Source organism: Crinia signifera, chromosome 2 (assembly GCF_055691185.1).
Source record: "Crinia signifera chromosome 2, ASM5569118v1, whole genome shotgun sequence".
NCBI classification, from domain to species: domain Eukaryota; kingdom Metazoa; phylum Chordata; class Amphibia; order Anura; family Myobatrachidae; genus Crinia; species Crinia signifera.
Genome location: NC_139218.1, coordinates 341,358,751 through 341,376,734, shown reverse-complemented (window position 1 = coordinate 341,376,734; position 17,984 = coordinate 341,358,751).

The following is a 17,984-nucleotide window of genomic DNA, read 5'->3' as shown; positions in this document are numbered from 1 at the left end:
TATCTTTGCTCCCCCGACTTATCCCCATCACTCCTGTCCAAGGTCTCCGAATGCCTCACGGCCATCTCAGCCTGGATGACCCAACGCTTCCTGAAACTAAACATGGCTAAAACTGAACTTCTAATCTTCCATCCCCCGAACATCCCCTCTTCTCCCACTATCTCCATCAGCATTGGTGAAACCAAGATCACGTCCACCGACCAAACGCGCTGCCTCTGTGTCATCATTGACTCCTCCCTCTCTTTCACCCCCACATTCATGCTCTCTCACAGTCTTGCCGCTTTCACCTACGCAACATCTCACGCATCAGACCATTCCTCTCCACTGACGCGAGCAAAATTCTCATTCACTCTCTTGTCATCTCCCGCCTTGACTACTGCAACATCCTTCTCTCTGGGCTACCTCTCACCCGCCTCGCACCTCTCCAATCCATTCTTAACGCTGCTGCTAGGCTCGTCTTCCTCTCCCGCCGCTCTACCTCCACCTCCCCCCTCTGTCTATCTCTTCACTGGCTCCCCATTCCTGTCCGAGTTCTCTTTAAACTCCTCACCACCACCTACAAGGCTCTCTCCTCCTCCGCTGCTCCTTACCTCTCTTCACTGATCTCTATCCACACTCCCTCCCGTCCTCTTCGCTCCATCGCTGACCGCCGACTGACCTCTCACCTAATCACCTCCTCCCAATCCCGTGTCCAAGACTTCTCTCGCGCTGCCCCCCTGCACTGGAACAACCTCCCGCCACCCATCAGGCTTTCTGATTCCCTTACCTCCTTCAAGCGCTCCCTCAAAACCCACTTTTTTCGACTAGCCTATCCCTCCTCCTAACCTCTTTTGATCCTCCTATCCTGCCTCCGTTCCCCTCCGTTCCTACTTATCCTGTTGTTTTTCGTTCATCCACCCACCTATTTTTAGTATGTTAACTCTTATGAGTAGGGTCCTACTTCCTCATGTACTCACCCTACCCCTTTACCTCACCTGTGCTCCTGTCATGTTCTTCCCTTCCTCTACTTCATCTTCAGTCTCCTCGACAATTTCCACACCTACTTCTGAACTGATGCTGATTTTAGTTCTACCAGCTATACCCCTATTTATACTGTATTTTTCAACACACCCTGTACGTTACCTTGTAATTTGTTTTTTGTTTGCTATGTACGGCGCTGCGGACACTTTGCGGCGCCTTATAAATAAACGTACTACTATTGTGTAAATATTGTGTTTTATTCTGTAAATTTCTCCATTGTGAGACGAATAAAGGAATTCTATCTACTACTACTACTACTACTACTACTATCCTAGCAGGACAATGGACGTCACTTCTTTCTTTATTCCAAACATTGGGTGAGATTTAATAGGATTAGAGATTCAGAAAGTGAGAGATTTGGTAAGAAATCTCCAGTTTTTGTTAAAGCAGCAATCATTTACACATTAAAATCCAATTGGTGTTGCAGTGTAAATGATTGCAGTTTTAAAAAAACTGGAGATTTCTTACCAAATCTCTCACTTTCTGAATCTCTAATCCTATTAAATCTCACCCATAATTTTTGCCAATTGGCACACCCTGTGTTAAACCCCATGAACTGTTCCACTAGAAGCAGATACCTTAAACATACACACAGGCATATATACATTTATATATATATATATAAATATGTATATATATGTATATCTGCTTATGCCACTGGGTATACTTGCCACGCACGGCTAACTAATTGTCTGGTTAGAACTATTCTCTTGTAGTTCATGGTACTGTAGGATGATTATTCACAGCCTAATTAGTACTGAAAACAGTCTAGAGATCATACTTGCCTACTTGTCATATCAGGGATATTGTAACCTACGGGTGTGGGTGTGTCGTGCTTCATCCGAGAGTCATAGAAAATGACTTCCATCCAAATGCAGATGAGCCCCAGAGCAGTTAGTAAGCTCTACTGTACTTCTTGAAGAGAATACACTAATACATGTCGGGGGTTCTTCCTGTTTTATGTTTTATACAGTTATGGGTCATTGGGCCGACATACATTTGGTCAGTGACGTGCGGTGAGGTTAGTGTCAGGTGAGGCATGTGCTATTTGGGACAGTGACAGTGAGAAAGCGAGGACAGTGACAGTGAGGATAGTAACAGCAGGAGATGGGGAGAGTCACAGCAGGGGGTTGGGGACAGTGACAGCGAGGAGAGTAACAGCGGGGCATGGGGGAGAGTGACAGCGGGGAGTGACAGAGGAGGATGAGGGGGAGTGACAGCGGGGAGTGACAGTGGGGGATTGGGGTAGTGACAGTGGGGAGAGTTATAGCGGGAGAGTGACAGTGGGGGATGGGGGAGAGTTATAGCGGGGAGAGTGACAGCGGGGGAAGGGGGAGAGTGATATCGGGGAGAGTGACATTGGGGGAAGGGGGAGAGTGACAGTGAGGACAGTGATATCGGAGAGAGTGACCATGGGGGATGGGGGAGAGTAATAGCAGGGAGAGTGACAGTGGGGGATGGGGGAGAGTGACAGTGGGGGATGGGGGAGAGTGACAGTGGGGGGATATGGGAGAGTGACAGCAGGGGATGGGGAGAGTGATAGTGGGGGATGGGGGAGAGTGAGAGTGGGGGGATATGGGAGAGTGACAGCAGGGGATGGGGAGAGTGATAGTGGGGTGAGTGACAGTGGGGGATGGGGGGCAGTGGGGACATAGGGCTGAAGTATTACTTACTTTTAAAATCTACCAGCAGCATTGGCAGCCCAGTGACCAAGAGGAGGGGACACAGCCGGCCCAGGCTGCAGCATCAGGTGGAGGAAAGCCAGGCCTCCCGGCGGGGTCCAGAAATACAGCCGCTGCACACTGAACTGTATAAACATACAGTGCTGAGCTGCCGCGCCCCCCCCCCCCCCCCTGCTACTGGGGGAAAAGAGCACTGGGGGACTGGGGGAAAAGAGCTGACAGCTCACCTATAAACATACAGCGCTGAGCTGCCGCGCGCCCCCCCCTGCTACTGGGGGAAAAGAGCACTGGGGGACTGGGGGAAAAGAGCTGACAGCTCACCGTGCACCTGACCGGAGAGAGGGAGTTCAGCGCCGGGCTGCGGGCGGCCAAGTCCCGCGGCAAGGTGAGCACTACCCGCCGCTACCACCCCCACGATTATTAGAGCTGCAGCCCCGGCGGTGGCTGGTAGTGGCAACGGCAGTAGCGGTCCTCACTGCCTTTGCCCGCTACTCCTGCCAGCCCCGCTGCTGCGGCTGCCCCTACTCCCACTGCTACTCCTGCCTGCCCCCTGGTTAAATGTAATTTTACACAAAATCAGTGTGTGGGGATACGGGAGCCGACACTGCCACTACGCAGCTCAGGGGCAGCGGGTACAGGCTGTCAGTGAGTGACAGCCTGCTCCGCTGTCCTATCACATCTGTCTCAGTGACAGGGGCGTGCGTCCCTGTTACTGAGGCAGAGGAGTAGATGCCGCTTCCCCATTCAATTTCAATGGGCTTCTCCGCATCTTTTCTCCTCTGCTCGTTATTCCCGCCCCCCACTGCAGGGCAGTTTTCAATTGTCAGCGGGAGGCACAGCTCCCGCTGCCGCCCAGCCTTCCACAGTGTTCCATCTCACAACTATAAAAAAAAAAAATCAAATGAGATATTTATAACACAGCATATGTGTTATAAATATCATCATTTTTTTAATCAGTTATGAGACAGGGGAGGCTCTGCCTCCCCTGACTGCACGTCCCTGCATTTGGTCGACCACTAATGGTCGACAGGGCTCAGAACAACACAGACAAAAGGTAGACATGCCTAAGGTCAACAGGGTATAAAGGTCAACACAAGCATTAGGTCGACATGATGAAGGTTTTTCACATTTTTGTGTCCCTAATGTCAACACAGTCAACATGGTCACCGTATTGGAGCCCTGCGTCCCCTTGCATGGTTCGCTGTGCTCACCATGCTTCACACTATTATATTCTCCCTCCACGCCCTAGTCGTTGGTAGGACATGAAATATTGCCTGTTGGCACATGTCGCTTGTAAAAAAGGTGAAAAACCCATGTAGACCTTTTGACCCTGTCAACCTTCAGTGGTCGGCCCAATGTATGTCGACCTTAGTGGTGTCGAAGTAACAACCGTTTTCCGTTTTATGCGTGGTTCTATAAGAAATCTTATTTATGCATGTAGCCATAGGAGTTATTGGGCCTTATTCTGGTTAGGTCGGTGAAACGTACGTACGGCCTGTCACACCGTACGTTTTACGTACGCTCGCGGTGAGCGAAAGTCCGCCCACAGAACAGCCGCACACGGACAGTCACAAACACCGACAATGGGGAGTGGCGTACACTTGAGCGTACGCCACTGTGTACGGACAGATCTCCCTCTTAGCCACCGATACCTGGCATACATCAGAGCGTACGACAAAGTGCACAGACGGATCTCGTCCGTTTTCACACCGACACCTTCCGAATATCTGAGCGTCCGCCACATTGCAAGTACAAATTGAGTCTAAAAACATAATTGTTGCTCTTAGACGTGGTTTATGTGCCTTTTCCATAAATAAAAACTGGTATGTTTGTGTTACAGTGAAAAAGTTGACACATGTCGACTCCTGTGAATTCAGTGTCCTGCTTTTTAAAGTAGAAAAAAAAACACTTTCTGAATGGGTGTAGATGGTTATAAAATAACTACCTTGACATATATAACCAGGTATTAGAATGAATATTACCTAAAATTAAACCAACTTTTACATGTTGAGAAGTGTAGAAAGATAAGCTTCCAATGTGTTTGAGGCTGTGTGTGGCTTGCAGGTAGTGAAATAATGGTTTTCACTTAATAGCCTGCAGCATTGCTTATTACATTTTTTCGCACGGAGAGACCCGTCCGTGAGCGGTGCGAGGTCGCCGCACATGCGCATTGCGAAAGCTACTCATGCGCAGATGAAAAAAAAGGCCGATCCATCCGCCCGTATACGGTCCCACCGTACCAAACAGAATAAACCCCATTGTGCCTTATAGCCAATGCAGGGAAAGGCCACTGCTGATTCCACGCAAATGTCTATATCTCTGATATTTTTTTCCCCTCCAAAAAATGAACAGATGTATATTATGGGTTAGGTGAAATCAGTAAGATTGCTATAATAGGGAAATTGCTGCTCTTCAGGGAGTCTCCTGCAGAATGCAGTTACTAATTCAAAAGCATTGTTTCATCTGAATATATACAACTTGGAGATAAGAGGGTCATTTGAAGAATATTTTGAGATTGGTGCGGTACTCATCTGTGTATATGTGTGACGGTGTATTACCTGCATACATTGTGCAGTGTGCAGATTTGCTCTGTCAGGCATATTGGTGTGCAGTGTGTATGGCCATCTTATAAACTCTCAAAATCCCCTTTCAGATCAACCCGAATCCCACCCGGGTTGTTGCCAGGTCGACCCGGGTTGGCATTTGGTGTGAAAGGGACTTTCAAATTATAGCAACGTGTGTATAGGCGATCTAGCCTCTGGGAAGCACAAGGGAGATTCCCCTTTGACTATGCAATATGCCTTGAACTCCCCAGAGCCCAGAACCATACAATATTGACTATATTAACTTGAGATTTTGACTATTCTAGAACACTAGACTGTACATAATATAGTCAAAATTTAGCTGCCTGTAACGTAATTTTTCTTGCAATGCTGATCCCACGTGGGCGCACATCGGCATCGCAAGCTGTATACACACTGTGCGATTTGTGCAAACTTTTCTTCCGATTAAGACTATACAGTGCAGTCAAAATCGGAAGCTAAAATTGAACCATTTGTATTACCTTAAGAGGAAAGCTAATGTAATTATTGTAATTGAAATAAGCCGTATTCACTTCCCTGTACTTGTTGTTTTAAGGCACGGGTGTCAAACACAAGGCCCGTGGGCCAAATCCGGCCCGACAGACCTCGTCATGTGGCCCGCGCAGCCGCCGCCAGCCTTCGCATTTTATTCTCTTTTTTGAGAGGTTTTTTTTGCACTGTCGGCGGCCATGTTCCTGTGGTCTTTTAAGACGTCTGCGGCCACAGGATCATGGCCGCCTGCCTCCGCGGCTAGGTGGAGGAGGGCCCGTCAGCCTGTTCCCTCTTATCGATGCAGTGGCAGACGCTGGGTGGGGACGTCATGACGATGACGCCTCCCACCCACGCATCTGCAGAGAGGAAGAAAGGCAGGCCGAGTCGGGGGGGGCGCAGCAGGATAGGCCGCGGCGCAGAGAGTGGAATTGAAATTACTGGAGCCGCAGCAGCAGCAGTAGCAGCAGTAAAGGAGCCTGAGGGATAAAATACAGTAAGTTACATAAAAAAAAACAATATATCTGGTGGTGGTGTCATGGCATTACTTTTATATTATACAGGGGGAGCAGCCTGTGGTGTCATTATTATTGTACAGGGGGAGCAGCCTGTGGTGTCATGGCATTATGCCATGACACCACAGGCTGCTCCCCCTGTATAATAATAATGCCATGACACCACAGGCTGCTCCCCCTGTATAATATAAAAGTAATGCTATGACACCACAGGCTGCTCCCTCTGTATAATAATAATGCAATTACACCACAGGCTGCTCCCCCTGTATAATAAACTATTGTTATATTATACAGCGGAAGCAGCCTGTGCTGTCATTGCATTATTATTATACAGCGGGAGCAGCCTGTGGTGTCATTGCATTATTATTATTATACAGCGGCCCTTTGAGGGTGACCAAACTGCTGATGCGGCCCCCCGATGAATTTGAGTTTGACACCCCTGTTTTAAGGTGCTGTAAAAAACGTGTTTCATGATTGACACTCCATACTGGAATAGGTTTATAAAGCAAGCATAGACACTTTGCCTAATATATATATATATATATATATATATATATATATATATATATATATATATATATATATATAATATATCCCATATAAAAAACCTGCAGGTTTCACAATGACCTTTCAATCCATTGATTTGACAAATGTTATCGGAACAGATTGTATTTATTACGGAATGGTATACCATGCTGACGCAAAGTTCATATGTGATTTACAACTTCATTAAGTAGAGATATTACAAAATGATAACAGCTGGATAGAATTGCCTTAATTAAAATGGACATATATATGAATCCATGCCAAAGATATGTAAATTGTAGTGTGGTTGTTGATAGTTGCAAAGTCCGTAGAGAAACAATAACGTATTACCATCTCCTACAAATACTTACAGAACTCCACATTTGAATATTTAAATTGGACCAATCAGCTGACTTCAGAGAGCAACATTTGTTGTTATTAAAGCATATTTTTCCATTGCTGTTTCTCCGTTGTGTCATAGCAATAAACCGTATGTCCTTTAGGAATTTGGTTTTATCGTTGTCTCTTCCAGTTAATCTGTGCAGCATCAGTGGAAGTAATGTCACTGTCCTTTCAGTCCTTACTACTTGTACTTTTCTACTCAGTGGCGTAACTATAAATTTTGCTCCCCCCTGCCAAAATGTCCCTGTCCTTTCAGTCCTTACTACTTGTACTTTTCTACTCCTTTCATTACTGATCAGTTTTTTTCTTTACCTTAATTTAACCTGAATTAACAATACAATCTGTGAGTCCCAATATTGCCCATACAGGCTGAATGATATCGGCAGCCGATATCGTTCAGTGACGTCACCTGGACACGCTGAACAGGCAGAGCATTGATAACGATATTGAGTGTACACACTATGGGGTTTATTCTAGTTCATTCTTTCTGACAAAATCCTTCTTAGATGGACAAAACCATGTGCACTGCGGGTGGGGCAGATGTAACTTGTGCAGAGAGAATTAGATTTGGGTGGGGATTTTCTTCAAAGTGAGATCTATATTGCAGTGTAAAATAAAGCAGTCAGTATTTTCCCTGCTCAGAAACAAAATAACTCACCCAAATCTAATTCTATCTGCACATGTTACATCTGCCCCCCCTGCAGTGCACATGGTTTTGTCCATCTAAGAAGGATTTTGTCAGAAAGAATGAACTAGAATAACCCCCTATGTATGGGTCTTTAAAGCACATGCTTGGCAATTGGCTGTGCATAAGCTACGTGAGGGGCATACAAAGACCCCATTCCAGAAGAGAAGGTGGCACTGAAGATTATAGGCTGATGTTCTAAGCTACTTGGGTTCATGGTTTGGAATTCTGTTTGACATAACTGAATATTTAGCCTTTACTGAATTGCTGAGATAAAAAAATAACTGTTTCTGAATGATGAAAGGGCAGACTTTCCATAATATGCATTTAATCCTGGGCACCTATGATTTACACAGTTTCTGCAGATGATTAAATCCAGCTGAAATGAATTTAGCCAGCCACAGTACCTGTGTATATCATAGGTTTCCCGGATTAAAGGGATATTATGGCAAGCCTATGGTGTTTGGAGTTGCTGACGAACACATGTGACTGTGATATGTAGTCTGTGCAATACATACAATGGCCCTTATTCAGATCTGATCGCAGTACAAATTTGTTCTTAAAATGGGCAAAGCCATGTGCACTGCAGGTGGGGTAGATGTAACATATATAGAGAGAGTTAGATTTGTGTGAGTTATTTTGTTTCTGTGCAGGGTAAATACTGGCTGCATTATATTTACACTCAATTTAAATTTAATTTTCAACACACCCCACCCAAATTTAACTATCTCTGCACAATTTACGTCTGCCCCACCTGCAGTGCACATGGTTTTGCCCATTTTGAGAACAAATATTTACTGCGATCAGATCTGAATAAGGGCCAATGTGATAATTGACTGAGTTGAATAGGTGCCTGTTTTACATCACCTACAATGTAATACAGTAGCCAATCTGAAGGAAATTGTGTGTCTAAGGGGGATAATGGAGACTCGCTGACCTCCTGTGACATCACATGGGGGTAGGTACTTGTAAGATGTAGATAGTCTTTGCTGCACTGAGTCTATGTGAAAGGGGCCGTTTCACATGTATCTCATGCAAATGCTTCCTATTCTCCTGGAAGTTGTTGGAGACTCATGATGACTTGGGTAGTTCCCTGTAAGAGTGGTCGAATCTCCCGCATCCTGCCCGCTTCCACAAAGTGGGCAGAATGTCGAGAAAACATTGGCTATGTTGCCGAAGTTGACCAGCATGTTCAGCAGATGAGGGTCGTTAATGAAGCACAGGAACACGTATCATTAAAAACACACTAGATGTCAGAAGGGCTCATCTGAACGATATCTTAATTTCTCATCTAGTGTGTATTCCTGATGACAAGAGAACGTGATCTGGTTGCTCCATTCTAATGCTGGGCATACATCAAGGCGATTTGGTCCGATTGCGACCAATCGGCCCGTTAAATCGGACCAAATCGCCTCTCCCTGACATGTAGTCGGGTCTGATGTGCGGTCCCGTGCGCATCGGACCCGACTAGGTGGTCGGACCGGCTGGCCGTCCGACCACCCGTTCTGGGACGGGCGCTAAGCAGTGACGCATGCGATCCATCACAACGGATCACATGTGTCCCTGCCGCCGGAAGGTCCCGGCGGCTTGCAGTCCATTGGATGTCCGTACACTGCTGCGAGATGTCGCAGGCAGTGTATGGGCACCTTTAGAGATATGCAAGATCCACCCAGTGCCCATCTGTTCTCTGCACTGGACAGGAAAGATATGAAGATTTACAAGAATTTAGAACTAAGGGGCAGATTTATTAAGCTCGGTGAAGTGATAAAGTGTCCGGTTTTTATCACCGGCCAATCAGCTCCTAACTGTGAAGTTACAGGCTTGGTTTGAAAAATGACAGGTAGGAGTTGATTGGCCAGTGATAAAAAGCACTTTATCACTTCACCGAGCTTAATAAATCTACCCCTAAATGTGATATTTTTTAATTTGACTCACTTCCAAAAAGCTGCCAACACAACAGCAGTTTTTCACAAGCTGTGAATGTGAGCCGAGTGAGGAGCAGCCGTTGTATTTAATGCTGCATGCACGTTTTCCTACAGTGAATATGAAGCTAGGATAATGCTGCAGACACACTATGCGATAAGGGCAGCTAACAGGTTCCCTTGAGTTTGCTTTACCACTGACCATATGGCGTATGAAAATGTATCTTTATCATTCATACACACTGAACGATATGCACCCAGTCATAAATGACAAAGGAAAAATTGGACTGCATAGGGTGTTGGTAGGTTTTGTGGTCAATGCTTAATGTTGTGGCTGCTGGTCTCCAGGGAGGGAGGCCACCCTCGGGTAGACAATTTAAAAAAAAAAAGGGGGAGAACTGTTGCTGAATAAAGTATGAGTGAATGATAGTTACTAATTATACAGTAGGTGAAAATATCAGATGCTGTTTTAACCAAAAGGGTTTTATTTACTTCATAAGAAAAACAATGTCCAGGGCAAGGGTAGGGGGCTGAGATTTGTGTGGGGCAGGTTGGGATAGGGTAACGTGAATGGGGCACTATGGCTGGGATCAAAGTCACAAAAGTCTTGTCCGGTGATCATGCGACGTGTCGCGGGAGGCTGGCGTCCCATCCCACCTGCTGTACACGCTTACCTGTCTTCCTGCATCCCTCAGGGTGTCCTCTCTCAGCAGTCAGCGCTGTTCTCCCTTCCGGGTCCCCACAGCGCCTCAGGGCTCCTGCGATACCATTTGCTTTATGGCAGCGCCGAAGCCCTGGTAAAAATTTGGGGGCGTGACCTATTCACAGGAGGTGACCACGGCATACCTCTCGGCGGCCCTGGTCATCGCTAAGCAGGGCCAGCCCAACCTATACTAGGTAGTAGTGTCACTAGTAGTCAACATGGATCATAAAGTATGAACAAGTCAGTTCAAGAAAACAATCGTGAAAAACGCATGTGGACTTTTTCATGTGTCGACCATTGTCGTGTCAGCCGTGTGCTTGTGTCAACCTGTTAATGCCAACCTTTTGACCATGTCAACCAATAGTGGTCAGTCTATTGAATGTCAACCTAGACACTGTCCACCTAACAACCGGAAGCAGCTGCAGAGGGATGTGAGTCAAAAGGTCAGCGCTCCTCTGCACAGGGAACCAATCACATTCTGCAGTGCCTTGTGATTTGGAAATCACCTCCAATCTGTCATACTTTCCCTGAAGATACAAAAAAAAACTACTGTGCCTCACTTACCCACACTGTGTTCCTGTGTCCCATTAGTTGGGCTCCAAATTCCATAGAATTTGATATACATCCTTTTTATAGCAATACCCTTTATTTAGAAATGGTCATTGGCTATTACAGGGGTAGTCAACCTGTGGCTCTTGGGCCACATGTAGCTCTTTTCTTAATGAAATTTGGCTCCCGCACCTGCTGCACTGTAACTTGTCTCCTTTGACTGTGCGCTACTTTACTGTGTACTTGACCTGATGTTACATCACAGGAAACGCACAGCATCAGGAAGTGGGAACAGAGACCATGAAGGGGTGAGAGGCTGTGTGCGGAGGCTGGATGCCAGAGCGGGTGCTGAGGCCGGACGCCAGAGCCGGTGCTGAGGCTGGACGCCAGAGCCGGTGCTGAGGCTGGACGCCAGAGCCGGTGCTGAGGCTGGACGCCAGAGCCGGTGCTGAGGCTGGACGCCAGAGCCGGTGCTGAGGCTGGACGCCAGAGCCGGTGCTGAGGCCATCTACTTACTGTACCTTTTGTGAGTTGGTTTGTTCAACAGTAAAATCAAAACATCAATCTGTTCTTACAGACACATGTGAGGGAATTACTGTCAGTAGCTTTGGATACAAGCCAGAATAATAAAAAAAAAAGCTTAAATACAAGGATTGTCAAAAGTCCCACTAATAAAAAAATTACAGCAAAGTGAAATGTTAATAACATTTGTTATATTGGGAAGATTACGTGTGCATTTTCAATGTGCTAGTCTCATTTAAAAATGCGGCGTGGCCTTGTGGGAGCTAGGCCATTCCCATGTTCTGCACGCTAAGGCTCTTTGTCTTACCATAACATATTTTTGGGCTCATTGCCTCTGACAGGTTGGCCACCCCTGGGCTGTTACAACAACTGATGGTCTATAACCATCGGCTAGTAGATTTTCTATCGATGGTAAGTACTTGCACTACTTAATCAATAATGGCTTCAGATATTGCCCGAACATGGTGGTCCAATGGCTGAAGTCTGCACAGCACCCAGTCCTCAGGGCTAAACAATCAATGGTTTTCTGATGACGATGTAGAACTATCAATGGTGTAGTCATCACTACAGATCAGTGCTCAACAAATTTTTATGAATCATGGTGCCCAGTATTTATCTCAAGGTAACCCTAGATCAATGATGGCTAACCTTGACACTACAGCTGTTATTGAACTACACATCCCAGCATTCCCTGCATCAGTTTAGCATGGCGAAATAGCAAAACTGTAGCAGGGCATGCTGGGATGTGTAGTTCAACAACAGCTGGAGTGTCAAGGTTAGCCATCACTGCCCTAGATGATGGGCATCATTACCTTTATTTCATCTACCCATTGAAACATCACAAACATTGTCTGTAGCAGGGAGACACCATGTGGACAAATGTATGCATTACAACTAGTTCGGTTGACTTTTTAGAATTTTGACAAAAGGTCGGCTGTAAAAAAATACCTCTTTTTAACACACAATAATGAGAAAATTATGTGAACAATGCATAACAAATTGTATTATCTTAGTGAAATACTGTGTTTACACGTATGGGACATATTTACAGAGAAGCCCCATTGTCCCTGTGATTCATAACTTCAAAGCTCTATTATGTAAATGTTTTGTGGTAGCCAATAGTAGGCCTTTGTGTTACTTATGGCCTGTTTTGTTCTTTGATGCCTTTTAAATCTGTATGATTTTGCTCTGATGAATAAATTAAATGTACAAAAAAAACCATGTGAACTTTCATGACAGATTCTAATCTAATCTGCCGGCATTATGTTACAAATGCTCGTAGATTATTTGATCCCGAACATGAATTTAAGACAAGAGCAGACAAAGTGCAAGTACGTGCCTGTCTTCTGCTGATGGTGACTATTGTCCTGACACACAAAACAAATACTAGGGATAGGGATTTATCAAATGGGGCGGTTCTCAGAAACTGCTTTTGTGGCAGCTACAAGTGATACTAGTGCAGTATGAGGCCAGCTGTGAGGACAACTTGTCCAAGGATAGTCGTAGGTGTAGTGCAGATGTAGGGAACGTTTTCCAGAGACAGGACAAATAGAACTTTGAATGTATTCACCTGTTTAGCTGTTGGCATTGCACATTATGACCCTTATTCAGATCTGATCGCAGTACAAATTTGTTCTCAAAATGGGCAAAACCATGTGCACTGCAGGTGGGGCAGATGTAACATGTGCAGAGAGAGTTAGATTTGTGTGTTATTTTGTTTCTGCGCAGGGTAAATATTGGCTGCTTTATTTTTACACTGCAATTTAGCAGACATTACTATTAGGAAGTGCTCTCAGCCCAGTTATCATTTTATAGCAGTGGTAGAGACACAAAAGCAGAAGTAAAAGCGCCATGATTACTTTGTACAAAAGATATGGCTGCTAGTAAGACTGCACCTCAATAAACCATTTATCGGATCATGGAGAGGTTGAATAGTTGTGGCTTCAGGGTGCCCCAGAACGTTCAGCAAGAGCTAGGACTGTATCCTAAAGTTGATTCAGCTGTGTCACCAGGGCACCACCAGTGCAGAGCTTGCTCAGGACTTGCAAAGACTTTTGGAGGATGGCCTTGTGTCAAGAAGGGCAGCAAAGAAGCCATTTCCCTCCAGGAAAACATCAGGGACAGGCTGATATTCTGCAAAAGTTATGGACTGCTGAGGACTGGGGCAAAGTCATTTTTACCCCTTTTACACCCAAATCCCGGATCCGACCCAGCATTTGGAACACGGATCCAAGCCAGGTCGGATCTGGGATTTGCACTATTTACACTGCGGTGCCAACCCCAGCCCTCTTCCCCTCCTCCCTGCCTCCGTTGCTGTCTGCAGAGTACAGCAGCGGAGGCTGTGTGAGCCCCCCGCCCAACCTCCATGTTGACCGCAGGACACTGCAGTCCGGAGGTTGGGCTTCCCCCATTGCTGTAAACGGAAGCCCGGTCGGATGACCAGGTGTACCCATTTACACTGCCCTCTACCAAGGTCCTGCCTGAGTTGTACCCTGTAAAGGGACACGGGTTAACCCTTTTAACAACGGGGTATTTCTCTGATGAATCCTCTTTTGGATTGTTTGGTGCATTTGGAAAAAGCTTGTCTGGGCAAGCAAAAGGAGAGTTGTACCATCTGTCCTGTGTCATGCCAACAAGTAAAGCATCTTGAGAACATTCATATGAGAGGTTGAGAATATTGCCTAAAAACACAGCCATGTATAAAGAAAGGCACCAAAACATCTTCCAAGAGCAACTTCTCCTAACCATCTGAGAATTTAATCCAATGCATTTACTATGGTCATGCCACATGTATTCTCTTACACTGACCGTCCACCTTTGCCACTGCTCCGTTCTCTTTTGGCATGAATTAATCTCCATGCACCGAGCGGGAAACAAGCGGCTTTTCCACCTGCTGCCGCCTGCACCATCAGTGTACCTTAGAGGTAGGGAAAGCACATTAGGTTCACAGGCCACTATATCAACTCCAAAAGGAGTTGTAAGAATTGCAGTTACCAAGACTTTTACTGGTACTTATTTCCTAGCACGACCTCGCCACACTATATAGAATCGACTCCACGCCGACGTGGATAGTGGGGGTATGAAAAGGTCGGAGGACGCGTACCGCCGCGCCTCGCGGGCTCACTGCGCTCGCCATGCTTCGGGTTGCCATTCATCGTGGGGTGCCGTTAACAATGGGGGGGGGGGGGGGGGGGGGTCATTTGTCATGTCAAATACCCATAAGGGTGGGTATACAATGAAAAATCGGGTCCATTGGCCCATTTAACCTTGTTCCCTATGTAAAATCGCATCCATCGCATCGGTCGCAACGCATGCCTTAACTTAAGGCATGCGATGGATGCGATTTTTTAATTGTCGGGGAAAAGGCTAAAAATAGCCCTGAAATCGCGTCAGTCACGTCATCTATTCAATGCTGCATGACAGCATTGAAGGCAGTTTCCGACAAAACAGATCCAACTTTTTTTAAAGTCAGATCGGTTTTGTCGGAAAGGGACTGTCGAATTCTCTGCCTTTGCTCGACAATCTGCAGTAATTTTTGCCAAACCTCACACTTTTCCGACATTCGAGTTGCAGTTGAGAGTAGCAAAAATGGCCCAGGATTCCAACTGTTGGGATGTTCCGATAGTCGGAATCCCAGATTGAATACCCCCTACATCTCTGTACCCTATGGCTGCCTGTGCTTGTATAGCTAAACAGGCAAAGCCAGCAGTAGTGTGCAGAGCAGAGGGGAGATCGAAGACCCGGGCCCTCCATCCAGCCCAAGCAGTAAGAGCCTGCTACCCTCTCAGCAGCACAGCGTGTCCCTGCTGTACAAGGCAGTTCAGGGACTTCTAAAGTCATTTAACACTGTAACAGACCTAGTTGAAAAAAATTCACTGAGGCACCTGAATATCAGCCATTTCTCAAATGCCCGGAGTTACACCAACAGAGTAATACCCCTTTCACACCGGCCTATTTTCCCGGGTTGACCAACCTATTTTGCCGGGTATAAAAGCGTCCCGGAGCCAAAATCCCAGGTCCGATGTCCTGGGATTTCAACCCTGCTAGCAAGCTGGTTTGCTCCTGATACCTTCCAGGAATAAAGGCCAGTGTGAAAGCTACTCACCCGGCTTGCCTGTGCTGGAAGAGATCGCCGAAACTGGGGAAGCCACCGGGTCACTACCTGGGGACAGACCTGCTTTGTGTGCACCCCCTCCTGCCGCAGCTCAGTTTGAAGCTGAGGGCTGGGGCTTTCCAACAAGCCCCGCCCCGCTAGCCCTCTGGGAACCGGAGATACCGCCGGGCAAAGCCGAAACGTTTTCCACATAGGATAACATGGGACTCGCTAATTCCAACCCCCACCCGGGTCCGATTGCTGCCATTCCCCCCCCCCCAGCATAATACAAGCTCTGGGCCTTCGATCTGATACCAGGCTGGTCAATTGGTTTCGGAGATATTGCGGGTAAACCAATTTTTTTTCTGAAATATAATTTCATGGCTGTTCATGTTCTTTGAGAGCAGATTTCTCCGGAACCAACAGCCCAGTTTCATTGGTATTATTCGTAGCCCACTCGAAAGTTCTTCAATATGATACTGGTCTCGTGGAAATTGGTTCAGAAAAATGAAGCTGGTTAAATGATATAGCAGGTTAAAGGGGAGGGGAGGGGAGGGGTTCCCTCCCTCCCCCCCCCCCCCCCCCCCACCAGAAAATGCAGGGACTAGGCTGGTGTGAAAGAGACCAATCGCGGAATGTCCCTGCATGATCCCAGGACCGTATTCCCAGGTCAGTCCCTGCATTTTCTGGTGTGAAAGGGGTATTCAAGATATCCGTTAGGAGGGCAGGCCCATGTACAGCTTCAGCCTTTGTCACTGCAGTCATTTTCTTAACACACAGTAACTCTTCACTTCATACAACAATACACATACATCAAACCAGCATAACCTTTACTGTTACTTACTTCTCTTCTTAGGCAAACAAACTGACAGTATACTTGCTGTAACAAGAAAAAACCCAATGTAAACATTATTCAGAATGCATATTACAAAAGAATCAGATCAACTTACAAAGATGGCTGGATGAAGTCTGGCCCAAGGGTAGACTGAAGCGGTTTCACAGCAAAAACAAACTTATCAAGGAAACAGAGAGTTCACCCCGATTCCCCCTTGAGCCACCCAGGCGGCAAGGGTAGATATGATACACCGTATGTGGTCCTTGCAATGTGCACCACATGCGATCCAGTAGCTCTGATGTGATGCGCACGGGACTGTGCATCGCATAGAACTTCATGTCAAATACATGCAATTTAGATGCTTTTTATGCGCTTTATCACCGCAAAAAGAGTGACCAAATCGCATGTACAGATGGGGCGCCTCTCATTCTTGCCCAGGGATCGCCAGAATCTGTCCGCTGGCGGAGAAGTACTCCATCTGACTGGGACCGGCGTCCCAGTTACCCGTCGGCGCGGGGGGGGGGGGGGGGGGAGAATTCTTCCGCCATCCCCTGCAAAGATGACTCCCGCTCCATCTGTGCCTAACATATGTCAATGTTGATTAATATGATATATTTTATAGAGATTACATCTATGTGTTGTTATTGATACATTTTATATCTTATTATAGTGTGACAACTGCGCTCTCTTTTGTTTAAAATTAATTGTGGTCCATCTGTATATCGCCTTAGTGTATGGGCACCCCCAACTCCTCGCTCACACAAATGATTTGTCATGGAGATACCACACGAACTATGCATTACTCCATGGATAAATGAATATAAGATGGTATATTTGACATATGAAACCTTACCATGAGGAAGTGCCGGCAGCCCAGGCAGCTAACACCATCCTTTACATGACTGGGGCACACAAAAGCAGAAGTAACAAATCCATATATAGTAGCACATGTATAACAGGTTTTATATATCACACTACAAGCAAACAAAAACATCCTGCATTGCATTAACAAGGATCTTGTTCTACAAGTAAACACTCTCATAATGCATACTACAAAGGTAACCCAGAGGAACCCAGGCAATTAGCCTCTGGTCACATTAACTGTTCTCCATTTATTAACAATGTGTTGTTGCTTATTTTATTATTTCATTTTGCAGCGTTTTAAAACAAATCCACGCATTAACTGAACCAAAGGCCTAGGGATGGCAAAGCCTCATTAGTGCTCCGTTAGTATTTCATGCACCTCGTGATGCTAACAACAGTTAAGAGACCTCCATCGTCTCTCAATCCATTTAAATCGACAACTGTAGTGAATGCTACACAAGCGTGATTTAGCAGTACAGCTTTGATGATCAGTTGGTTAACAAATCTACCCCATGGCCTTCCATACCCGTTCACAATATATATTATATAATATAATATATAATTCAATACTAAGGTGGAATTGTAGCATTTGAAAT